This window comes from Rhipicephalus sanguineus, chromosome 2, assembly GCF_013339695.2.
Source record: "Rhipicephalus sanguineus isolate Rsan-2018 chromosome 2, BIME_Rsan_1.4, whole genome shotgun sequence".
Classification (NCBI taxonomy): domain Eukaryota; kingdom Metazoa; phylum Arthropoda; class Arachnida; order Ixodida; family Ixodidae; genus Rhipicephalus; species Rhipicephalus sanguineus.
The window spans coordinates 185,080,529-185,108,085 of NC_051177.1; positions in this window are offsets into that span (position 1 = coordinate 185,080,529).

Sequence of the window (27,557 nt, forward strand, 5' to 3'; positions counted from 1 at the left end):
GTCATCGAAGGAAATAAACGGCGCCATACAGCATCCTGTCGACGAGATGCGGAAATTGCACTTTATCTCCGATTTGCCGCATCTGCTAAAATGCCTCAGGAATGGTCTTCTCCAGAAAGGCTTTGCAACATCAGAGGGATTGGTACGTAAAGATCCATGGTTGACATTTGACAAAGATTGTGTTTCTCGCATACATTGCATTACCTCAACTTATATTTCTAGGTGTCCGTGCATCCAGTTCGGGAGGCATACCTGCGGGACAGAAGTGTTCGGACACTGAAAGTTATGCCCAATTTGACCGAGGCGCATCTGGAACCCAACTCCTTTGAGAAGATGAGAACCACTTTCGCCTTCCAACTATTCGGTCCATATGTCCTACGGGGCCTGGCCTTCTACAAGGAGGACATCGAGAGAAGGTGTGGCAGCATCGAGGCAACTCAGCTGTTCTTCTTGTGAGTCGCGCTTCCGTTCCAAATGAATTAAGTATATTCGTAAACATCTCAAACGCATGATGAGCGCCTTTCTGACATACATTCCTTTCGTTTATTTTGCAGGAAGATCCAGCGACTGATCACCGTGATGACTTCCAGGTTTCGTGCCGAAGCACTGAGACCAGCTTCCACAGATGCGGCATTTCTGTCCGATTTTCTGGACTTCCTGAATGACTGGGAATCATTCAGTGACAACAAGCGGCACTTTCTCAGCGAGTCCACTGCCATAGGTTTTAGGGTCACTATAGCAAATACCCTTTCATTGCTGAAGTACCTGACAGAAAGGGTTGGTTTCAAATATCTCATGACATCTCGACTTAGCACCGATCCCGTGGAACACTTCTTCGGCATCGTTCGCCAGTCAAGTGGCTGCAACGCGCACCCCTCTCCGGATGAGTTTCTAATAACTGTCAACTGCTTGTCCTTTTATAACTTGGCGCACAGTGTGTACAGTGCAAATGCAAACCCTAACATGATAAACGCTCTTGTCACCGTGCATGACAGACAGGGTCTAAAGGTCACGCACAAAAAAATTGATGATCTTATATCACAGGGGAAGCTAGACGAGGTCGAAAGCACGATTGCCACAATGCCAGAAAAGCTTGCTGACCACATCGATGTGACTTCGGAGAAGAGTGACTCGAGACTCATTTACTGCACAGCAGGGTACGTGGCTAAGAAGTGTGTATTGAAGTTGGCATGCGTACAATGCAAAGAAGTGCTTCTGTTTGAGAAAGCTGTCGCGGTTGCTGAGCAGCTCCCTTCGCAATTCACGGAGCAATGCGACGCGGTCTGTGCACACCGCTGTAGGGTGAATACTTTGGGCGCTGGCTGTACGGAGGGAGAGCTCGGAAAGTGGCGTCGTCACTTTTCGCAGTAACCGGCCACGCTTTGCATCCATAACGCATACGGCGGCTCCAGTGTTGATAAGGGCAGATGCGCGAACACCGTCCACAAACACGTCTATCACGTTCGATGGCCTTCGCTGAGGGCTTTCTCAATTCGATAGCGTCGCAACCCTTGTCTCGTGATCTGCGACGACTAGTTTTCCTGGTCGCGTGGGACCAGACGTGGCAGCATCGGGGACAGTGAGCGGCGTCGTGGTGACGTTGAACGGCGGGTAGAGAGAGCTGCGCGAGACGGCTGTGACATGGCGGCGGTCAATCGTAATACGGTCGGCTTGACTGGCTTGAGATGGTTCAGGCGCCTGGAGGCGACTGCACGCGATTGCAATAGCGGGCGACGTGGCCGGCGCAACCGCACGGAAAGCAAATGGGGCGGTTGTCGGAAGTGCGCCATCGTTTCACCGGAGTACGTCCCATTCATGGCCCAACACGCGGTGGACGGGGCGGCGGCTGATAGGACTACAAGGTGGGCTGCAGTCGTGGCCTAGGAATGACGTCGGTGTACGCAGCCGGCACACTCGCCTCGAAGGCCTGTGGTCTGCGAGGACTTCGGCGTAAGTATGTGGGGCAGACACAGGGACCGCTTGGGGTGGCCTGGCTACACCTTGCGCGTAACTGAGCGGCGCAGGCGCCGGAGGTGGCTGGTAGTATTACGGCATGACCTCCGCGATTTCCTGTTGAATAGCGCGGCGTAAGGGAGGCAGCAGTGTGGTCGACTTCTGTTCAACACGCTGCGACTGAGGGAAGGCCAGTAGAGAAAACTGGCGGGCAATTCCCTCGCGCACAAATGACTTGATCTTGGCGAGCAAGGCCGAGTGATCAGAAATGGGCGACAAGCCAGTGAGATCGGCGTCGCGTGATGGAGGTCGACGGGTCAGCAACCGCTGCCGGCGCAGATCTTCGTAGCTTTGGCAGAGCGTGATCACCTCTGTCACAGTACGAGGGTTCTTGGCGAGGAGCATGCTGAAGGCATCGTCCTCGATGCCTTTCATAACGTTGCGGATCTTGTCACTCAGACACGGTTACGTCTGCCTTCTTGCACAAGTCGAGGACGTCTTCGATGTAGCTCGTAAAAGACTCACCGGTCTGCTGAGCTCATTCTCGTAAACGCTGTTCGGCTTGTAGTTTACGAACGGCAACACGTTGATGATGGCGGTCTTGAAATCAGACCACGTGAGGAAACCGAATGCGTGGATGTTGTACCACAGGCTTGCCACACCCGCGAGGTAGAAATCCAGGTGGCTCAGTTTTCCTGCCTCGTTCCATTTGCTGGGTACGCTCACGCGCTCGTATATCGCGAGCCAGCCATGATAAAATACGTGCGTACTGCCGCATTTTACGATCGCATGCTATATTCTCAACCGATAGTTTTTTTTTTCAAACCATTTTCTACGCAAGCCAAACCAGCGAACTGCATCTTGGTCGAAGCCAGTGAAACTTTCTTTAAAAAAACCCTGTATATGCATGTCCATCACTGACCTCCTTGGTAGAAGCGAGTCATCTATTTCATCTTGGAGCGCCGACCAGAGTACTGTAACCACCCTTAAGAAAAAAGGCGCTCATCGGCTGGCACAAAGAGAGTCAGGTAGACGTGCTCTCTTCAGACTCTCTTTTTTTAAGAGTGTAGTATGGTGAGTCATGTGTCAAATGTCGAATCAGCACACTCCTGTGTGTCTTTCTTTTCGATATGGCTGAGAAGGGCAGACCAGGAGCAGATAGCCAGACCGCTAAAAGACTAAAAGGCGTGGATGTCTGATATTGGGCAGGTCCAATCACATAGATCCAATTGCTGCCCTGTCGGTGAACACGTTAAAAGGTAAATTGAAAAAAAAAAAAGAAATGCCACCTGCACGCCAATTTTTTCTTTCTTCCTTCGCTCTTCACTTTTCTTTTCCCTGAAGGCTATCCACGGCTTCCCATTCGCTACTCGCACGCACCATATGAGTGCGTGCGAGTAGCGTCGTATGCTGGCCGGCTCATCCCATTTCAGTGGTGCTAGTGGTTGTTTTCCGGAAGTTCGATGAGCAAAATGACTATAGGTATAACCCCATACAGTTCCGAATAGTCAATGTTGGCCGGTGACGTGAATAAAGGTATCAAATTGCACTTGAAAGCGACAATTGAGGCTAAATAGTGTTCATATAGGGGCCAATTCCGAAAATAGGCACTCACAGGCATTATAAAAATACTATTCATGTTCATATATCAAAGTGGCGCGATAGGAGCGCAAGGAACATAATAAGCATTTGCTAAAATCCGCTTTCTATTCATTAGGTTGTTCTGAGTCGCTTAGCGTTCATTTGCAGAACATCACGGCGCCTCACGCGAAGGCTCATGGTCGACTCGCACGAGCGTTCAAAATAACAACAGCCAAGTGCGAGACGCGCGGACAAGCACGTTTTTCTGACAGGACTTCTTGCATAGCTTCCACAGAGTTGCACCTGATGTATAAAACGGAGTATATTATTTACAGATTGACACTGAGGGGCGGAATACCTCATAGTTCGCCTTTAAAAGTGGCCTCCTCGAAAGAGTTGAGTTAGTCACCAGGACCCGAACACCGGCACTGTTACATCAAGGAGAGGAGCCGGCAGGCCAGGACGGACTGCTCGAAGATTCTATGAGTAGCCTTCCGCACGGCCGAAAGGCCGCGAGGCCATAGAAACGTTTCAGCGCTCTCGACCGTCAGTGCGTGCGCACAGTTGCAGTTCATTAGTTCCTCCGGCGGTGTTTCTAAAGCACTGCACTGTAGGAGCAAATGCTCGAGCCTCTCCAGTTAACCACAGTGTTCATAAGTGTCAGTGGAGGTGAGTCTGGGGCGATGCCTGCGCGCTTTCCTCTACACGCACCCGACACACAACCGCAGCACTCCAGCCCTTTGTTGGTGTAATACGCATTGCTCGGCATGTGGGCCTGTGTGCTTCTGTTGTAGGTGCCGTCCAACAGCAAGACGCATGTCTTCGGTGTTCAGGGGTACGTAGTCGGGTGACAGTAGATGTGAATTTGCCGCTCATTCAGCGGCGATTGCGTTGCTGGGCACACCGAAGTGGCTTCAGACCCACTGCGAATGGACCGTGCCGCCTCTGCTGAACAGTGCGGCGGGCTTGCTGCTTACATCGCGCACCAGCGGGGATGCGAAGGTTCACAGCCGCAATATGGTGGCGCATCCTTGCTCAAGACTTTGTAGTGTTTGAGCGCACCTTACATTCTCGAGCGATGGTATTGTCGAAGCCGCTGAATGAGGAGGCCGCATTCTGTCAATGTGGCGCAGGGTTCGTTGCGTGGCGAGGAGCTCCAGTGACCAAGACTTCGGTTCGGCCAACATCGCGCCGCACTGCGGCGTGCACATTAGATCCAGGCAGGTAGTCAGGCCCTTCCCGTGTTGCACTTCTTGCCGCTTCCACAGTGTTCTATCAATGGATACGAGCGGCAGCGCGTATAGCACGCATAGTGCTGTTTGCGTAAACGCAAGGAAAAACAAAAGAAATAATGACCATGACGGTTATGGGACACACAGACGATATATTCCCGTTGTGTTATAGCGCGCAGCCAATTCTCCGGGCAAGGCAGCCTTCATAAACCACACAGATGGCTTCGCAGTAAAGTAAATGACGTAGCTTCTTTTTGTTATCATAAGGTAACTAATTACTCTTCTGCCTAATGAAAAAGGGGACAGAGATTGCATCGAGCTACTCAGTTTTGTTGGAATGTTGTGATATTTATTTCAGCGGCATAAAGTATGAGGTAGGGGGAAATTAACGCGGACAAAAAAAGTACTTGTGGCTGGTAAGAACCGAACGCACGATATTCGCAGTACAAATACTTCGCGGAGGCTGTGGTTCACAGAACGTTCATGCTCTATACGTTCGTATATGTATAGCGCAAGTAATACGCTCGACTCGAAGGAATGCAAAGAGAAAAATTACTTCACATGTATTCGCGAGTTAGCCCTCCATACTTAGGCATACCACTATTGCCGCTAGAAGACACTTGGTAAGGAAGCGCGTAAAAGGGGAATACAGATGACGACGCCATCTTCAAAGTTCCGCGCTAGTTTGCCATCGCGTCAAACCCTTTTCCAAATAGACAGGGAATGCAAAGCAATCAAGGTTCTGACAACATAGCATCGCAAACAGAAAGACCTTAAGATGCGCCTTCCAGGACCATTAATTTCTTGCGCAATTTCTTCATCCTCATGAAGAGATCAAGTCAAAGGATTCACCACACCTGAAAGAAATATCTTCAAAAAGACTTTGTTCGCGCTTATACTCTTTAGCGCGATGTGATTCACTTCAGTCGTCCTTGAAGCTGACAGTCATCGAGATCAATCCCACTCAAACAAGATCGGTCCCTCAACCTGGCTCAGCTGACCACTGTACTTCATGTCCGTTTCGGTGAGGGTACCCTCCAAAATATCTTGCGCCTCCACCCTTGCCTTGTCAGATTCACCGGTGACATCATCTGAAAAAAAAAATCGGACATTTTCTCGTTGTCAAGGTCCCATTCGCGGCAAGAGAAAGTGCATTTTCACGCTATTACTGAGCAATTTCGGTCGACGTTGCTTTTGTCGGCCGTGTTCTTTTCGGTAGCGCTGTTAATATTTCGGTCCTTGCCAGTCCATTACGCCTTAGAAATTACCACTTACAGTTATTGCCCTCATTTCAATCAGTAATTTGTTTCAAGCTCATTCACCATGAAGTCACGCGTACATACACTTTTTTATGTTGTATATGTTAATAAGCCCCATCACCTTGTTCGCCAAACATGTGACACAAGAACACTGTCACATCAGGCCAAATAAACTATATTGCGCATATTCAAGGCAGCTTTGATGTAACGATGTCATGTGTAACAGTCCTAACTTTCTTGATTTCTACACTATCGAAACAAGGCGTGAAAACATGCGAAAGAAACGGTATTAGAGATGGCTAGCAATATTTAAAAAAAGTGCAGGCTTAAAATTGTGGTCGGCCAAACGAAATATCTATACCAAAATGCCAATGTATTGAAAATGACGAAGGAGGCCGTTTCTCTCACCTTTGTTGGGGACTTTCATGTTACGAACTGAAGTAAAAAGCGATGACAAGACGAGGCAGAATACAGCAGTAAAGACCAGCATAGTTTCAACTGGAGTTCCGAAGTCAAATTTTATGAATGGAGAAAAACGTATTTCTTGGCAGCCGTACTCGCATGAACAAAGCTGTTCGTGGTCCTAACGGCAACGCGTTTTTATGGCACCCACTCTCACATTTTTCTATGTGTACTTGCCGAATTCCCATCCACCTGCGAGCGGAAATATGATTTGAGGTCAGATGAAGTACAGCAAGATAATATATTAAAGCATAAATATGCTATAAAATTGACGAACAAACAAAAAACTTGAAATCCTCCACTCACATATACGGCTTCATGCTTATTTCTGGGTCATTCCAGGCCAACTGTCACAGCCTTGGCGCTCGACCACCTGCGATTTAAATGAAAGAAATCGAGGACTATCTATTCAAAGCCAGAAGCCTACCGCCAAAATATTTTTGGCGAAAAAAAATTTTCAGCTCCGCAAACCATATGTGAAGTTTTTCGGAAAGCTCTAAACTATGGCTCGTAAAATGCGTTTTCAAAAAATTTCTTCTTCATAAATTAGGCTAGGATAAACTTTTCCCTACGTATCGATTGTAGGCTTCTCACTTAAAATAAGTTTCACGAACGTTTACGCTTTCGTGGGTTTTTTATGCGGCCTTAAATATGGACAATATGACCCATATTGGGGATTTTTTCATAGAAAAGCAACATTCAGTGGAATGTAATATTTTCTTTTAATTGATTGCCAGGAAGTTTTACTGTAGGCGAAAAATAGTTTGAGATGTATATGGCGTGAAATATTGTGTACAGCTGGCGACAAATTTGCAAAAAAGTTCATTTTTGCACATGTTTAGTCGTAAATTTAACATTGATGTGGTTGTTAGGTTTCGCCGCTCATAAGTCGATCGTGCAGACGGGACGGCGCGGCCCTGTACGTCGTACAAAGCTTCTTTCTCGGCTCCCTCTCTGCGTGGTCTTTGACTGCGCAATTATCAACGGAAGGCAAACTGCAGGGAGCAGCTCGATACCCCGATGGCCAGCATGGGTTGCGGTCAAGCGACCGTTCTCAGAGGTCGGCGGCCTGAATGTGTGGGAAAATGAGGAGGACATCCCCTGCTCTATGCCGTCGCTCGAGGCGACAGTATGCGTGACCCCAACAACGACCAACATGTGCTTTCGCAAAAATGCAAGGTCGAATGCGTGGGAGGCAGGGTCACGCAGACGCCTTTTCTTTCCCTGAACGGTTTCACGACTGGCACCGCGAGTTCAACTCGATGAGTATAGGAAAATGGAGTGAATGCACCAGGGCTAAGATACAGGTGTTTCGACCGTGAGAATCCCTGAGAGCGTGGGATAAGGAGAGGGAGAGCCATGATGGGAAAGAGTGCAAAACGCCTGTCTGCACTGTAAAGACACTGCTGTCGAGATTCAGGACAGCCCAGTAGGGAGTGGCTTAATCTGAGGATAAACGGATTGGATAAGGGAATGTCGAGGCAGACCACCAGTGGCCACCTCCCCTTTTCTTTGTTTACCGCAAGGTACTTAAGACTGGACGGAATTCGTTTCCCTTCAGTCTAGGCTGTAATCACTTAACTGATCGATCAGTAAGACTCCTTACGATGCAACTTTAGTCTGGGCCGTAACCACTCGGTGGTCGAACAGTGAGACTCGGTTCTTCGTATGTATAACAGTGTTCTAGGCTCTAACTTAAGAAAAGTTAAATAGAAGAGTAAGATGCTGTTGATGTCTATGTTATCATCAGTGTACTTCGGCAAGATGTACATATGACTGTAAATATTTCGCTACAATATACCTTCAAGTTTTTATTACCTCCAACCTGCCTACTGCTTCATCGACGTCGATCATCTTCTTGACGGGACTTCAATCCACATCAAGGAGAAAACGAACAAGAAAAAAACATAACTGTGGTCCTAGTAAAATTATGCTAAAAAGCGCATTTACTAGCAACATTAGTTGTCTACTGACTCAGAAAGTTTTATCAAATTACTTTTTGTTTTAAGCAAGAAAAACAATTTTGAAATTGTGTTCTGCCGGCGTCTCTTGTTGCTCCTGTTTTGTCTTCGCAGAAACGCGTCTAGCGGCAAGTACAACCTATGTGGGCGCGAGGTTTTCCACAGAACAGCTAGACAACCTAATCATCTTCGCCCGTGCTTATTTGAATTCTTAACTAGCGAGTATTGGCCTGAGTCAACGAGAAATGCGAACCCCGCTAGAGTGAATTTAACCACATGCAGCTGTCACTTGAAGGCCGGAATAGTGTGCTTAGCACCATCGGGAAGCGACACCGATGTGTGCAACACCCCGTTGCCTGAGCAAAGATTTAAAAATGATAAAATGAACAGATTAGTTGTCTTAACACAGCATATAAGCTGTACTTATGAATCAACACTATCGTATTTGTGATGAGTATAGTTGTAAGTGAATCGTATGTGGTCCATTCCACGCCAACTGTCCCAGCCTTGGCGCTCGACCATCTGCGATCTGAATGAAAAAAATCGAGGACTATCTATCCAGAGCCAGAAGCCTTCCGCCAAAATATTTCTGGCAAAAAATTTCTCAGTGCTGCAAACCGTATGTGAAGTTTTTCAGAAAGCTCGAAACTATGGCTCAGAAAATGCGTTTTCAAAAAATCTCTTCTTCATATATTAGGCTAGGACAAATTTTTCCCTACAGAACGATCGTAGGCTTCTCACTTAAAATAAGTTTCACGAACATTTACGCTTTTGTGGGTTTTTCATGCGGCCTTAAATATTGACAATATGACCCATATTGGGGATTTTTTCATAGAAAGGCGACATTCAGTGAAATGTAATATTTTGATCTAACTGATTGCCAGGAAGTTTTACTGTAGCCCAAAAATAGTTTGAGACGTATATGGCGTGAAATGTTGTGTACAGCTGGCGACAAAGTTGCAAAAAAGTTCATTTTTGCAACATTGAAGTGGTCCTAGTGAAATTATGCTAAAAAGCGCATTTACTAGCAACATTAATTGTCTACTGACTGAGAAAGTTTTATCAAATTACTTTTTGTTTTAAGCAAGAAAAACAATTTTGAAGTTGTGTTCTGCCGGTGTCTCTTGTTGCTCCTGTTTTGTTTTCGCAGGAACGCGTCCAGCGGTTAGTACAACCTACATGGGCGCGAGGTTCGCCACGGAACAATAATCTCTGCCCGTGCTTATTTGAATGCTTTACTAGTGAGTATTGGCCTGAGCAAAAGAGAAATATGAACTCCGCTAGAGTGAATTTAACCACATGCAGCTGTCCATTGAAGGCCGGCATAGTGTGCTTACGCAACAGCGGGAAGTGACACCGATGCGTGCAACGTTCCGTTGCCTGCGCACAGATATAAAAGTGGGAAGAACACTACGATTAAGGAAAAATTCAGTTGCTGTATTATGAAACACATGTTGTACTTTTGCACCAATTCACGGTCCCTGGTCAAACATCATCACTTACATACGATTCACTTATAAATATACTCATGACTTATATACATAGCCGTGCGGACAGGGGGGGGGGGCAGGGCGGCGCCCCCCCCCCTAATCACCTAAGAGGACGGGCGCGAATTCTGCCCCATACATTTACCCCCTTGTCACCTAGAGGGAGGGGGGCGCAAAATCTGCCTCGTAAATTCACTTAGTAGGGGGGTGCACTGCGATGAACCTTCACCCCCCCTCCTGATGGGGAACCCTGCGCACGCCTATGCTTATGTACGATTGCGTTCGTCACAAGTGTGACTGAGATCTGCTTTGTTAAAGCAACTAATCGGTTCCTTTTGCCACTTTTAAACCTTTGTGCAGGCAACGGGTTGTTGCACGCATTGGTGGCACTTCCCGCTTTTGCGTAAGCACACTATGCCGACCTTCAATGGACAGCTGCATGTGGTTAAATTCACTCTAGCGGAGTTCGTATTTCTCTTTTACTCAGACCAATACTCACTAGTAAAGCATTCAAATAAGCACGGGTAAAGAGGATTAAGTTGTCTAGCTGTTCCGTGGCAAACCTCGCGCCCATGTAGGTTGTACTAACCTCTGGACTCGTTTCTGCGAAGAGAAAACACGAGCAAAAATAAACATCAGTGGAACACAACTTCAAAAATGTTTTTTCTTCCTTAAAACAAAAAGTAATTTGATAAAACTTTCTCAGTCAGTGGACAACTAATGTTGCTAGTAAATGCGCTATTTAGCATAATTTTACTAGAAGCACCTCAATGTTAAATTTACGACTAAACATGTGCGAAAATGAACTTTCTTGCAACTTTGTCGCCAGCTCTACACGCCATTTCACACCGTATACGTCTCAAACTATTTTTGGGCTACAGTAAAACTTCCTGGCAATCAGTTAAATCAAAATATTACATTTCACTGAATGTCGCCTTTCTATGAAAAAATCCCCAATATGGGTCATATTGTCAATATTTAAGGCCGCATGAAAAACCCACAAAAGCGTAAATGTTCGTGAAACTTATTTTAAGTGAGAAGCCTACGATCGTTATGTAGGGAAAAATTTGTCCTAGCCTATTATATGAAGAAGAGATTTTTTGAAAACGCATTTTTCGAGCCATAGTTTCGAGCTTTCCGAAAAACTTCACATAGGGTTTGCGATACTGAAAAATTTTTTTTTTGCTAAAAATATTTTGGCGGAAGGCTTCTGGCTTTGGATAGATAGTCCTCGATTTTTGTCATTGAAATCGCAGATGGTCGAGCGCCAAGGCTGGGACAGTTGGCGTGGAATGACCCTTCTATTATCTTATTTTCCATTACTTTGTGTGCCAGGTACGAGTGCTCTTCTCGTCCAGATATTCGCGAACGCCTCCTTTTAAACGGGCTTTCGAAAACGAAAAATATGAATAAGCGTTTGACTTAATTAAACATCGTACAGAGGCAGACACGCAAACATCTGTTCATTTATTCTGAAAAAAGGCACATCCGCAATCGTGACAAGCATCAGGCCGCGCTGCATCACAGATGTTTAGTGCAACACAGCTGCTAGCTGGAGCTTACAGCGCATCTTTTCCAAAGCATATTTTACTGTTCCCTTTTTGGCATGAATCATAAACGCCACGTTATCCGAAACAAAGCATATATGGCGTTTTTTTCCTGATAGAGCCAAATCCAGAAACCGACTCTAGCCTAAACTTAACGGGAGCGTAAGCCGTTCTTAAGTATCGTTCACATTTAGAAGAATTGTAACCGAAATAGGGCAATTCCTCATTGTAAGGTGAACTCCCAAAGGCACTTCTCCAATAAAAAATGAGCCGTACCCTGCGTCCGTTTGAATCAAATTGAGCACGATGCATTAAACCAGCGCTGCGTCAACAATAGGGATCAAACTACCCAACATGGCCGCATCAAATCTGTGTCATTTTTGTCATAGTTGTTATCACATCGCGCCTTTCTTCCACAATTAGTTTTGCTTGGGCGAGTTGGAGCTTACTTAAGAGCATGATGTCGTTGGGCAAGACTCGAATATAGATTGAGAGGGCGACTCTCCCACTTCTTTCTGCCTTTTAGTATTTCTTGAGCTCCAGTTTCACGTCATTTTTTACTCCAAGATGGTCTACTTGACATAGAAGACAACCGAAAGGAAGATATTGAGCATTGACCTATTCCTTGAAGAAGAAGGGATTCGAAACGGCGCCTCATACAACGGGCTGGGAAGAAGTCTAAAGTCTAAATAAGAGGTTCCAACCTGTGAGAGCCGAGCCCAAGTTTTATTCCTGAATACCGAAGACAGCGGGCTATATATATTTTAGCCGCAATATAGATTTGAGGCATTTTGGTGACATCAGCACAGTGGCAAAATGTTGTTGGAGCAGGCTCTACCATAATGTGAGTAGCAAAAAACTACGTTTTTTTCAAGTTTCATCTAAAGTGGACTTGGCTGTTTTAGAGAAAAAAGGAAAAAAAATACGCCGCATATGTCTTCCTTTGCGAGTAGACGAAACTATGGCGTCTTGAACTTCGAATTTTCATCTTACAATGCACTTGGAATGTGGCCCTCGACTTTATTTGATCTTTAGATTTAGCACTAAAAGAATAGGAAAGTCACCGGGTACCTCTTAGTAACATGTAACAGGTGAAGGCTTAAAGCCTCTGCTTTGCGATGCACTTATAGTTCACTTCAGTCGTTGCGTTGCACGTTTATTGCTTCTTGATTCACGCTTAACTCACCTGATTACATCTTGATTTACACTTCCTTCCATTAATTCCCTATTGATTCACCTCATCCTCTTTAGAGATATGTATCATGAAAACGGCGCTACAGAAAGCAATGAAAAGACGGGAATCAGACGAAGTACATTCGTTTCTTTCTGTCGGGCCGTTTTTATAGTACACACGCACCTATTCGCTGAACTGTCCATCCCACATTTAATAACGTTAATGCACGCTTCATGCACTTCCCTAATTTTTTATGCAGACTTGAAATGATTGATTCATTCTTCATTTACCCTCGACTGACTTCAGGGTATGTTGCTTCACTGTTTTTTACTTTCAATAAACTTTAAATTGCACTCCCAATAATTTGGCGTTATTGTATCTGTATTTCACGGCAAAAGACGTTTGATAGCATTCGTGTTTATGACGCCTCCGGCCTACGACGCAGGACGCCTGATTTTACGGCTGATAAGCATCATGAAGCTTTATACTTAATATTCGTAATCTGGCTTCCTTGCGTTTCCCCTCTGGGAAACAATGCGTGCGATCGCCAATTTCCCATCGATACCCTATGCCACCCTTATAGCGCGCACGCCGCTCGAAACAACCAAGCACCGTGCGTGCATCGGAGCACAATAATAATATCTTGAGTTTTACGTCTGGAAACCACGTTGTGATCATGCGGCACCTTGTAGTGAAGGGCTCCGGAAATTTCGACCATGTGGTGGTCTTTAACGTGGACTGACGTCGCACAGCACAGGGACCTCTAGCATTTCGCTTCTATCGAAATTCGTCCGCCGCGGATGGGAGATACAACCCCCGTATTTCGGGTCAGCAGCCGGGCGCCGTAACCACTACACCATTGTAGCGGACAGCGAAACTAAATGAACGGCACGCAAGTAGATGATGAAGGTTGCGGGACAGAAAGACGTCACAAATATTGCTGGCTTTTAAACTGCACCGCAGTTGAAGAGACCACATTGTCGTCGTCCTGTTCGCGAGTCCCGGGGTATATCTATCTATCTATCTATCTATCTATCTATCTATCTATCTATCTATCTATCTATCTATCTATCTATCTATCTACACACACACACACACACACACACACACACACACACATATATATATATATATATATATATTGCCACGTCGCTTCAGAGGTCCAGGCAAGGTTTATTTAACGTAGAGCAACAGGGCTCTTGCGAAACGCGTCGGTTGGGCTTGTTCGCAAAAGGGACAGCGTGCGCACTTCTTCCTTTCGAGGCCTGTGCCTCTGCCTTTGCATATAACCCACTACTACAGGTGGCAATATTCCCTCCTCCACGAAAAAGAGCATCGACTCGATGCTGCAAGGTAGTTGTAAGAAGAAAAAAAAAAACATAACGCAGCTTACACAACGCGAATGGACAATGGTGAAATGTCACTCGCGCACAGTCAATAAACGGTGAGGCGATGCTAATGGCACAAATAAAGGAAACAAAAAAGTGAACGGTAGGAGAAATTATGAGCGCGCAAAGTAAGGCTTCATGCGCACGACATGAACTATGTCGGAGTTCGGTTGTCTTCGTTGTGTTCCTGTTGACGACGCAGTGTCCGGAACCACTTCGTATTTTACGTCGCTCACGCGGCGTAACACCTTATACGGACCGAAGTATCTGCTCAGCAACTTTTCTGAGAGGCTCCGGCGACGAACAGGGGTCCACACCCAAACTTTGTCTCCTGGACTGTAGGATACGTCTCTGTGGCGGACGTTGTAGCGTCGTGCATCTGCCCGTTGCTGCAGACCGATGTGCAGCCGCGCGAGCTGGCGAGCTTCCTCGGCACGCTCTGCAAATTCTTCGGCGTCAGTGGTTAACTGATCAGCGCCTTGACAAGGAAGCATAGCGTCCAACATCGTCTGAACCTCGCGGCCATAGGGAAGGCGAAATGGTGTGAATCGCGCTGTCTCTTGCACGGCGGTGTTATAAGCGAACGTCACGTGAGGTAAAATTCGATCCCATGTTTTCTGCAAACGTCAATGTACATGGAGATCATGTCTGTGACGGTCCTATTTAGCCGCTCGGTAAGTACGTTGATCTGCGGATGGTAGGCAGTCGTCTTTCGATGTTTAGTGTTGCTTAATCGAAAAACTTCATCCATGAGCTGCGCAGTGAACGCTGTGCCTCTATCTGTTATGACTGCAGATGGAGCCCCGTGACGCAGTACGACGTGGCACATGAAGAACTGTGCTACCTCGGAAGCCGTGGCCCGTGGGATCGCCTCACTCTCGGCATACCGTGTCAGATAGTCAGTTGCGACAATCACCCATTTGTTCCGTCGGTAAACAGGGGAAAAGGGCCGAGAAGGTCCATGCCAATTTGGTCATATGGCCTATGAAGTAGTCCAGCCGGCTTACTGGATGATGCTTTACGGCGCTGGCATTCACGACAGCCTTTGACGTACCGCTTGACGCTTGCCGTAAGTCCGGGCCAATAGTAAGGCTCGCCTACTCTAGCGAGTGTTCGTGAGTAGCCTAGGTGGCCAGTTGTGGGCTCGTCATGACAAGCGAAGAGGACGTCGTCCCGCATGTCCCTTGGAACCACGAGGAGGTAAGCGCGGCTCGTAGAACGACTGTTTGTCTTGTACAGGACATTGTCTCGGAGGCAGAATGATGTCAACACGCGGGATAGATGGCGGGATATAACTGCGCTACGACCCTCTAAATAATCGATGACCGGACGAATTTCTTCATCGTCTCGCTGCCGTCTGCTCAAGTCCGACGAGCTAAGGGCGCCCAGGGAACCGTCATCGTCCTCTGCTTCTTGTTTGAGGAGATGAATGGGTGCACGCGACAGTGTATCAGCGTCTTCGTGCTTCCGGCCAGACTTATAGACGATGGTTACATCAAATTCCTGTAGGCGCAAGCTCCACCGGGCCAGTCGTCCTGAGGGATCACGTATGTTTGCCAGCCAGCAGAGGGCATGGTGGTCTGTCACCACTTTGAATGGACGACCATAGAGGTAAGGGCGAAACTTGGTGATCGCCCATACGACTGCGATGCACTCTTTCTCTGTGGTCGAGTAATTCGCCTCGGACGGGACAGGGAGCGGCTGGCCTAGGCTAAAACTCTTTCCTCTCCGTGTTGATGCTGGACGAGCACTGCGCCGAGGCCGATGTTACTGGCGTCAGTATGCACCTCTGTGTCAGCATCATCGTCAAAATGTGCAAGAACGGGTGCTGACTGCATGCGCTGTCGTAGGTCGGCAAAAGCAGCCTGTTGCTCGTTATCCCAAACAAATGGCGTGTCGTCTCTTGCAGGCGAGTCAAGGGTTCCGCTATCTTGGAAAAGCCTTTAATAAATCGTCGATAATAGGCTCACAAACCCAAGAAGCGCCGGACAGCCTTCTTGTCGGTAGGAGCCAGAAATGTTGCTACAGCGGTAAGCTTGTCAGGATCGGGTTTGACTCCGCTGGCGCTCACTACATGGCCGAGGAACTTGAGCTCTTCATAACCAAAGTGACACTTTTCTGGTTTGAGTGTGAGATCTGCCGATCGAATAGCCTCTAGGACACTCCGCAGGCGGTGGAGATGTTGCTCGAACGTTTCAGAAAAGACGACTACATCATCGAGGTACACGAGACAAGTCTGCCACTTCAGTCCAGAGAGTACAGTGTCCATCATTCGCTGGAAAGTTGCCGGTTCTGAACACAAACGGAAAGGAAGTACTCGAAATTCATAGAGGCCGTCGGGGGTCACAAATGCCGTTTTCTCGCGGTCCCTCTCGTCTACCTCGATCTGCCAATACCCGCTTTTTATATCCAGGGAGGAAAAATACTGGGCACGGTGTAGCCTATCTAATGAGTCGTCGATACGTGGCAGCGGGTACATGTCCTTTTTAGTCACGTTGTTCAACTTCCGGTAGTCGACGCAAAAATGTAGCGTTCCGTCTTTCTTTTTGACGAGGGCGACCGGAGATGACCACGCGCTGTTGGAAGGTTCGATGATGCCGTCGTCAAGCATTTCTCGGACTTGCGTTCGAATCGCTTCGCGTTCTTTTGTTGACACGCGGTAAGGTTGCTGGTGTATCGGGCGTGCGTCGTCGTAAGTAATTATCCTGTGCCGAGTGATGGAAGTCTGGCGCACCTTAGAAGAACTGGCGAAGCATCACTTGAATTCAAGCAAGAGCCTCCGCAGGGCTGTCTGGTTATCGAACGACAGGTCAGAATTTATATCGATATTGGCCAGTGACGTATCCGCGGACTCGACTGCCTCAAATGTGAAGCAGTTCCGAAAGTTTGCTATTTCGTCTGCAAGCGCTAACGAAGTGCCGCGCAAAAGGTGTCGATATTCGTTACTGAAATTTGTAACAAGCAATTGAGATCGGCCATTACGAAGCCGTATGATACTCCGAGCCGCACAAACACATTGGGTCAGCAGGTGTTCCAGGTTACTTTCTGCAAGCGCTTCACCATTTCGTAATCCACAACATGTGACGTCGACTATGACACTGGCTCGTGGCGGGAGCGTTACACTGTCGGCGGAAACACGAAGAACGTCGGCACGCCGTTGATCGTCCTGCCCGTCGATTGCTCGGTCTGCTGAGAAGGTGATGTGACACTCTTGGAGATCAATAACAGCCCCATACTCCTGCAGGAAGTCGACACTAAGAATGACGTCGCGGGAACAGTCACGTAGCACAAGGCAACTTGCTACGAAGGTAGAAGCACAAATTCGAACTCTACTCGTGCAGGTTCCCAGCGGAGTGACGACGTGGCCACCAGCCGTTCGAATCTGCGAGCCATGCCAGGGCGTGATTACCTTCTTCAGAAGTGTGGCCATTTTCCCGCTTAATATCTAATAGTCAGCCCCGGTATCCACTAAAGCATTAACCGCATAACCGTGAATCAGCACCGGTATATCGAGAGAACGCCGGCCATCCCGTTCAATCGTATCTGTACTCTTTCTTGTTTGCGTCGATCGGAGGTCTTCAGCACGTCCACTGCCAGCGACCTCGCCTCCAAAGGTCGCTTTAGTTAGTTTTCCCGGCGGGGACTGGGGGACCGAGCGCCAGCATATCGCTGGGGCGGAGATGAAAATCGCCTAGGCGACAGTTAGCGCGACTGCCGCCCGGCAGGCGGTGGCACGCGCTGCTGAGACAGGTAGTCCTCGATGTCGCGGGGTCGCTGGCCATACCGGGGAGGTGGCGAATATGCAGAAAAGCCCCGCAGTCCGAGGCGCCGGTATGGGCACTGGCGGTACAAGTGATCTGCTTCACCACAGAGGAAGCACAGAGGCCGGTGATCTGGAGTGCGCACAACATCGGATTTCCGAGGGGACGGGCGTCTATCGCCGATGTAATGCACTGGTTCTCCGAACGATGTGCAACAGGACACCAAAGTGGTAAAGTGGGCATGTTGGTATTCCATGCTTAAGAAGGGTAGAAGCGCACTGAAGACGAGCACACAATGAAGACACACACACGCACACACATAGCGCTACTTTCAACAGTTTATTTTGTGATCTCAACTCTACTTATAGGGCAAAACCATGAGCACATCTGCTGCGCAGAAGTAGCAGCAACATTACTGAGCATCAAAACGGACACCAAGAAAATCAAATTCCTTTTTCGTCAGCGCGATAGAAGGCATACTAACACACCTTTCACCCAACTTTTCAATCTCTCCTGCTTCAATTATCTCACGTGTAAGCTGATTTCTATTTCTAGCCAGAACTCTGCACGCGTCGAACAAAGGCATACAACCACACGTCTTACAATGTATTGCCAAGAACCCACCTGCCGCGTTTCTAACATTGTAATGATGCTCACGCAGGCGGTCATTCAAGCAACGACCGGTTTGTCCGACGTAGCTGCGACCACAAGATAGCGGCAGGCAATACACCACACACTCAGCGCAATCAACAAACTTATTTTTGTGATTAGTTCTGCACCCCCGATTTTCATTTGCATTCCTCGTCGTAATCTTGCACAGCCTTTCCAACTTGTTTGGCGCCGAAAAGAGCACGCGCACATTGGCCCGCTGAGCAATCTTTTTCAGATTATGGGAAACCGCGTGTGCGTAAGGTAACACCCTTGTGCGATTCCCTTGCTCAAATGTTCTCGCCACATTTCGGTTTTTGTTTTTGCTGTCCCTCAAGAGACATTCAGCTACGGAGACAAGCAAAGCCTGGGGAAACCCGGCATCCAACAGCCTCTTTCTGTGCTGGTCGAAACTGAATTGGACCATATGGTGACACGACTTCGTTAGGGCGCTCTTGAAGCAAAGCTTCGTAATTGCCCTCTTAACAAGTTTGGAATGTGCTGAGTGGTAGGGGAGTAGGGGTTTACTTGCACGAGGTTCATAATGCCAACAGGAATGATCACAGTCGAGCGACAAGCGAAGGTCCAGAAACCTCATGGTGCCATTCTGCGGAAGCTCATGCGTCACCTCTAAGGGCTCAAGAAATCCTTATTTACTGGTATAAGACCGTTAAACTCGGCAACTAGCCGCTCGGTAGGACAATTCACAAAAAACAGGAAATCATCTACATATCTAAAAGTTCGAACTACCTTAGTACCCTTCAACCTTTCCGACAGCTTCACACAAAGCTGAGCTAAAAACAGGTCACTCAGTCGGGGAGCCAGGCACGAACCAATGCAGATGCCTCTTTTCTGCAACTGTGCACAATCCTCCCATAAAATAAAGGTAGACTTAAGGTAGCATGTCAGAAGTTCTAAAAAAAATAAAGTTCTAAAAAATGCCCACATGAAAGACCATCATCGTTTTGAAATCTAATTACACCATATTCATCAATGACTTCTTCAACAGAACGTAACAAATCTTCATGAGGAATAGAATAAAACAAATCTTTTACGTCAATAGAAAAGGCCTGGAGGCGTTCGTCATGGTGGACGTTCATAAAATTAATAACCTCATCCGAATTCCTGACAAGGAAAGGGTCACAGATAGGTAAAATATCAAGCTTTGCTTGCAGAAACAACGCAACTTGTTTTTGCCAAGTGTCTGAAAATCTGAAAATAATCTGAAAAAGATTGCTCAGCGGGCCAATGTGCGCGTGCTCTTTTCGGCGCCAAACAAGTTGGAAAGGCTGTGCAAGATTACGACGAGGAATGCAAATGAAAATCGGGGGTGCAGAACTAATCACAAAAATAAGTTTGTTGATTGCGCTGAGTGTGTGGTGTATTGCTGCCGCTACCTTGTGGTCGCAGCTACGTCGGACAAACCGGTCGTTGCTTGAATGACCGCCTGCGTGAGCATCATTACAATGTTAGAAACGCGGCAGGTGGGTTCTTGGCAATACATTGTAAGAAGTGTGGTTGTATGCCTTTGTTCGACACGTGCAGAGTTCTGGCAAGAAATAGAAATCAGCTTACACGTGAGATAATTGAAGCAGGAGAGATTGAAAAGTTGGGTGAAAGGTGTGTTAGTATGCCTTCTACCGCGCTGACGAAAAAGGAATTTGATTTTCTTGGTGTCCGTTTTTGATGCTCAGTAATGTTGCTGCTACTTCTGCGCAGCAGATGTGCTCATGGTTTTGCCCTATAAGTAGAGTTGAGATCACAAAATAAACTGTTGAAAGTAGCGCTATGTGTGTGCGTGTGTGTGTCTTCATTGTGTGCTCGTCTTCAGTGCGCTTCTACCCTTCTTAATGCAACAGGACCGCCGTAAACGAAAGGCGATGTTCGTGTATCTTCGCAGTACTGTAGCTGCTGCGCCGACTGGAGGGAAACCGTGGGAGGTGCATGTACGAATAGCGGGGGGGATGAAGCAGGGCGCTTCATGGCTTTCGCATAAGTCGCACGGCGGTATTCAGTCGGCACTGCTGTGGTGTTATCAAGAGTCACAGGATCCCGGAGGGCCTGGTGTAACTCGTCCTTTATGATGCTTGCAATGGAGCTCACCGTAGGTAGGGGTGGTGCGGCAGCCTTTTGCAGCTCCTCGCATACTACAGAGCGAATGCGTTCTCGCAGATACTCGGTGTTGCTCCCGATAGCCGTGAAAACCTGAGCAGCGGACGTACTGTTGTCTTGCCGCTCGTACAGGGTGGACCGATGCTGAAGCATCTTTTCCATTGTGACGGCCTCGGATAAGAACTCGGCGACCATCTTCGGAGGGCTCCGTACAAGACCAGCGAAAAGCTGCTCCTTGACTCCACGCATCAGATGCCGCAACTTCTTCTCCTCCGCCATTCTTGGATCAGCTCGTCTGAACAGGCGCGTCATATCTTCGACATAGGTCGTCACAGTTTCATTGGGCATCTGGATGCGGGCCTGTATCGCTCGTTCCGCTCGGTCGTGGCGATCAGCACTGGTGTAAGTGTCTAGCAGCCGACAGGAGAATTCGCGCCACGACGTCAGCTGTTCCTCGCGGTTCTGATACCATGTACATGCTCCGTACACCAAGTAAAAGTACACACGTCGTAGTTTCGCTGCGTCGTCCCATTCGTTCAAGGCAGCCACGCGCTCGAAGTCGACCAACCAGTCTTCGACGTCTTCGAGCACGGTGCCATGGAATGACGTCGGAACTTGTGGGCTCTCAAGTGTGTAGCGATTCACCATCGTGCTTTCCGTACCGCTTGAGGTGGTTTGAACGGAAGTGCTGGTCATACCGCTCGAAGTGGTACGCACCGTAACGTCCGCTTCTGCTTCGGGAGGTAATCCCCTGATCCTGTGGCTGGCCCGATGCACGGGAGTGTGGACTAGCACTGGGCTTGTGATGCGACTTCCAGGAGGGGTGTGCAGCATTCGTGAGTGCTACCCCGCGCCTCCACCACTTGTCACGTCGCTTCAGAGGTCCAGGCAGGGTTTATTTAACGTAGAGCAACAGGGCTCTTGCCAAATGCGTCGGTTGGGCTTGTTCGCAAAAGGGACAGCGCGCGCACTTCTTCCTTTCGAGGCCTGTGCCTCTGCCTTTGCATATAACCCACTACTACAGGTGGCAATATATATATATATATATATATATATATATATATATATATATATATATATATATATATATAATCGCAGGGAATAACTTCTTGGACGCCGGTAAATAGTATGAATAAAAAGAAGACACACGTCGACAAACAGAATGGTTTCTTTACGTTTCGGCCGTGGGACCGGTCTTCGTCAAAATAACAGAAGTGACAGTGGTGCTGCAGCATATAAGCGCATACGTTTCGCTTGCAATGATCACGTCAGCGCAAACACCACAAAAGTAAGTGCAACAATCAGACATGAAATATATATTGGGGCCCCGTATCACATCTTACTTACAAGCAATCAATTCTCTAGTCACGACACGTGCACAAGGATTACAGGTGGTACAAGGAATAACATCTACAGCGGTCACTGATGCAAGACACTAAGTTTCCTCGCGCGCTCATTCAAACCGCCTGCGATTGTATTGAACTTAAAGATGAAAAATGATTCGCGAACTTCCCTGTCATGATGCGTTCGGAAGCCAGACTCCAGAATCGTGGCTCTAATGTTGTCAAATGAGTGGCCCATTGCGTTAGCAGGCTTTTATATTGGAAGGTGAGGAACTGAAGAGATATGAGCCTTGTGATTGTTAAACCGATATCGGAAGGGCGTTTCGGTTTCGCCTACGTATTGCATTTTGCAGATTGAGCATTCCAGGAGGTAAACTACATTACGCGTGTCGCAGTTATAGCCACCATTTATTTTCACGATGAAGTTAGATGCGGTGCTGTTTGCGATAAGTGAAGTGGTCATATGGTGGCAGACTTTGCAACGAGGTTTGTTGCAAGGACGGCAGCCAGTAGGTTTGTTGCGTGCACTTTTTGACGACGTGAGTAGGTCACGCAGATTTTGGGCTCTGCTTTACGTCACACGCGGAGGTTCTGGGATAATTGATTTCAGTCATTCGCTTTGTAGAAGTATGTTCTGGTGCTTTCTTAAAACGGCATTTACGCGCTGCGCAGGCGCGGAAAAAGTTAGAACAAGGTTAGTGTAGGAGAAAACCGGCTGTTTATTTTCGGTGCTTAAAAGGGATTTGCGGTCCTGGTTACTTGCCCTTTTGATGGCGTCATGAATAATCTTGGAAGGGTATTTCTGTTTTGATAAAGCACTCCGAAGCTGCGCACAATTGGAATTAAGATCAGTTTGTCGGGAGCATATTCTTTGGAAACGAAGAGCCTGGCTATAGGGTATGCTGGTTTTAGAGTACTTGACATGGTTGCTTGTGCACGTGCCGTGACTAGTGAATTGATTGCTTGTAAGTAGGATGTGATACGGGGCCCCAATATATATTTCATGTCTGATTGTTGCACTTGCTTTTATGATGTTTGCGCTCACGTGATCATTGCAAGCGAAAACGTATGCGCTTATGTGCTGTAGCACCACTGTCACTTCTGTTATTCTGACGAAGGCCGGTCCCACGGCCGAAACGTAAAGAAACCATTCTGTTTCTCGACGACGTGTGTCTTCTTCTTATTCATATATATATATATATATATATATATATATATATATATATATATATATATATATATATATATATATATATATATATATATATATATATATATATATATATATATATATATCCTATTGGAAAACACAGTAGCAATGTGCGAGTGCCATACATGATTATTGGCATAGTGTGGCGCTGGGTACTGGGACGCTGGCACGCTGTATGAGGCAGGCTGGACGCTGGCGCGCTGAACACTGGGACACCCGTTACGGGCCGAAATTGGGCTTTTAAATTGCTTTTAATAATGCGGTCATGCCCAGATCGTAATTAGGGCTGAAACACGAGCACTGCGACAAAAAAACACTAAAAAAACGAGCGAGCGGGAGTCAAACCAACCACTTCGACGCTCCGTACATTACGAGTTTGAGATGTTACCGCTGCACGTCACCTGGATGACGGGAGTCGATGTTTTCTAAAGACGATATTCTTTCTTCGGGAACTTAAACGCCGGAAATTTTGGTCTGTCGGCCTTTCTGTTTGTCTGTCTGTCACACGATTCAGCCACACGGCGAAACTTTCACCACTTGCTGAACGCCCAGCCATCTTGAACCACTAGCTAAGTTCATACTTGTGCACATTGTCGATAAAAAGCAGATATGCATATCTGAGGCGCGACATCAGTACACAAGTATTAGGCGGTGTGTTCCTTTGCATTAAAATACATAGATAGATTATTCTAAAGCCCTAGTGTTTCTTAGGCTGCGCTGAAAATGCGACGCTAAGCACGAAAAAGACCTCTGCCGACGATATGGTGCTGCCACCGGTTTCCCGACGTATTGCCAGATGGCGTCCATATCTCACGCAGCGCCTCCTCTATCGTATTTCGTCGACATTTGCAGCGAAGCACGCAGATACGCGGCCATTTTTTTTCTTCATGTTATAACTACTTCCGGTAGCCAGTATTTTCATTTTTCTCGTTTGAAAGCCCATTTTTTAAGGGCTTTCGAAAACCGCACATGTTTCGCGAGGAAACCACCACTTGAACAGTTCTGTTATGAGGCAGCGTTTGTGCTAACCAGACACTCGCATGGAGACAGACAGGGAATATTCGCTCATTTAATCTCAAAGAAAGCACATGCCTCATCGTGGCAAGCATCAGGCCGCGCTCTATCACATATGTTTAGTGCTATACATCTGCTAGCTGGAGCTCACAGCGCATCTCTTTCAAAGCATATTTTACTGTTCCGAGTTTAGCATGAATCATAAACGTCCCGCTATCGGAAACCAAGCATATGTGGCGTTTTTTTCTTTAGTAGAGCCAAATCCAGAAGCCGAAACTAGGCTAAATTTAACGGGAGCGTAAGCCGTTTCTAAGTATCGTTCATATTTAGAAGAATTGTAATCGAAAAGGGCTAAGTCCTCATTCTAACGGGAAGTCACAAAGGCAGTTCTCCAATAAAAAATGAGCCGTATCATGCATCCGCTTGAATCATATTGAGCCAGATTCATTAAACCAGCGCTGCCTGAACAATAGGGACCAAACCGACCAACATGGCCGCATCCAATCTGTTTCACTTGTGTTATGGTTGCTTTCATATCGCGCCTTTGTTCCAGAATTAAATTTCCTTGGGCGAGTTGGTGATGACTGAAGGTCATGATGTCGTAGGGCAAGACTCGATTAGAAAGATTGAGAGGCCCACTCTCCCATTTCTTTCTGCATTGTAGCGTTTCTTGCACTCCAGTATCATGTGATTTTTTACTCCACGATGATATAATTGACATAGAAGACAGCCGAAAGGAAGATATTGAGCATCGATCTGTTCCTCGCAGAAGAAGAAGTGATTCGAAGCGGCACCTCATGCAATGAGTCTGTGTGCTCTTCGCTTTCCACATCCGGTGACACACCTATAACGAATCTCTTTAAAATACTGGTCCCCGCGCATCTACAATGTATTCATTTAATTTGGGTACCTGGCCACAAGTGTTTGTTTCGCGATGAAATGGCGGACAGCCTTGAAAAGGCATCGCTGACTGCACCGATAATTCCCGTTTTCCCGCCAACAGCTCACATCACGACGGCGCGTTTCCGGACACTTACAATTAGAAAAAGCTTATGAGACTCGGCATTGACAGCGTCTCCAGAGTACAAGCGCCTTCTATTACCTTGGCACAGCGATTTAGCTAATTCAAGGTTGATGGAAGTTGCTCTAACAAAAATTCGTTGCCGCGTTACTTCCCTGAATTTTTACTTCCATCGATCAGGTTTTGTAAACTCCTCTCTGTGCCCCTTCTGTAATGAGGAAGAAATGATTAGTCATTTTTTCCTATCATGTCGCCGGTTCAACACATGCAGGAAACGATTACTTGTACCACCTCTTCGAAAACTGGGCCTGGAATTATCGGAATTCATTCTTCTTTCTTTTGGGGCCTCTACCCTGGGGTACAGCCACAGGGATGTTTTCTTTACTGTTCAGGAATACATCATTGCGACTAAAAGAATATCTTGCTAAATTCCATGAGCATTAAAATTTTTCATGACTCATAATTGGCACTTTAATTCAAAACAAATAGCGTAATAAGGAGTCACAACATACGGAAAATATAGGACGAATTCACCATCTACTCGGCCGATCCCCTCCATTGGGTATGTGCCATGACGAGAGGTCAACAACAACAAGAAGAACAGCAGAAGCATATTTCGAAGGCCTTCAAGCAAGCAAACGGTGTCGCCAGTTCAGGATGGTGCGCGTTTGGTCCGGAAGGACTACTCGCTCTACAAGTATAGTCATCTCCATTACGCCGATGCAACAAGCGCCAGCACAAACGGAACCACAATTATGGTGCTAATTTGGCAGCAAAATGAAGGCGGCGAAGAGTGCCGCTGTAGGTGACTCGTGCGAAGTTGTTTCAACCATTACGTGCGACACCACTGATGACAATGCAGACTGCATAATGTCGTTCGTCATAAGTTCAAAGGAAACGATCAAAACACGCGCACTACGCCGAACGATCCGCGCACGAACGTAAACACAGCGCGGTCACTGAGACGTATGTCCTCGGTGATGGCGGACGGAAGACAGGAACTGACGTCACTTGGAAGTTATGTATACAGTCTGTGATTCTGGGATGTTTGCATGCATGTGGCGAAGGTATCGTACACGGGCTTTACGCGGTCCTTTGTCCACGTCGGGGTGCATATTACGGGGCAGTGGATGAATTTTGAGTACCTTGCGTATTGCGGGTGATAAGGTAGTTGGGGTGGGTTTCAGTTTCGAGTTGTGGGACAGGGTATCCTACCGTGTCAGTAGATGGCGGTCTGAAGGGTGAGTAATAGGGTGCCTTGATGCCCGCGCGCTCCGCTGAGGGTTAGGACAGGTGCGTCGTCTGCTACGACGGCCGCCATTGCGAATCCCGCCGCAGCTCGGCAGCATGCGAAACGCGCTACACAAAGCGCTTGCGGTGCGCGGATACATCCGGAAATAAGTGCACGCTAGTGAGCTTTCTCTTTTTCTTTTCTTTTTTGAAGCTTGGCCAGCTTTTATTGCTGTTGTTGCCTAAATGTTCATTAAGGAAGCATGTAACTCATGTAAGCTGACGGCCTGTGCATGTCTTATGCGCTAGATGTAGACGTAGACTGTTATGTTGAAAACGAATCCTCTTCCTTACGCCGGAAACGAAAAACTCTAAAGCCTTACTTAATTTTCTCGTAAGCTCTGCATTCCAAATACACAAGTAATCGTTTAAAGCACTTGTATACGTGTCAGCAGCAGCAGTATATGTATCTGAACACACACAATTAAGTGTTGCGAAGCTACCTAAGCGCGATTAAGGTGGCTCATTTTGCTAAGTTTGCCAACAATTTATTCGTTTAATATAAATGGCATCATACATATATTGAACACAGAATAAAGGGCCGAGGGGCAGTATGGTGCGAATATCCTGCTAAAGCGAAACGAAAGCGTCTTTATCGTTATTATTGCTGACATTTCTTGGTCACAATCTGTAGCCGCTACTGTATCGGCACTCGAGTTGCACCTTGAGTCCTTATCAAAACGATGAATACGTTGTTCAGTAGTAGGCCGTAAAACTTTGCATGCGCGCAGTATCAGTGCGTTTTTCCTTCTTCTTTTTGCATCTGCAGTTTCTTTCTCTGTATCTGCAGGTTTTCTCGCATGCCCAAAATATTGAGTGTTTCCAATACTGTTTTACACTTTGTGCGGCAGATGTACGGCGTCGTTTATTTCTCTCTTTCATTAATAATAATACCTGGTGTTTTACGTTCCAGAACCATCATATGATTATGAGGCGCGCCGTAGTGGAGGGCTGCATGAATTTTGACCAACTGGTGTTCATTAACCTGCACTGACATCGCACAGTACACGGGCCTCTAGCATTTCGCCTCCACCTAAATGCGACCGCCGCGGCCGGGATCGAGCCCGTCACTTTCGGGTCAGCAGTCGAGGACGTATTTTTTAAGGCGAAAGCC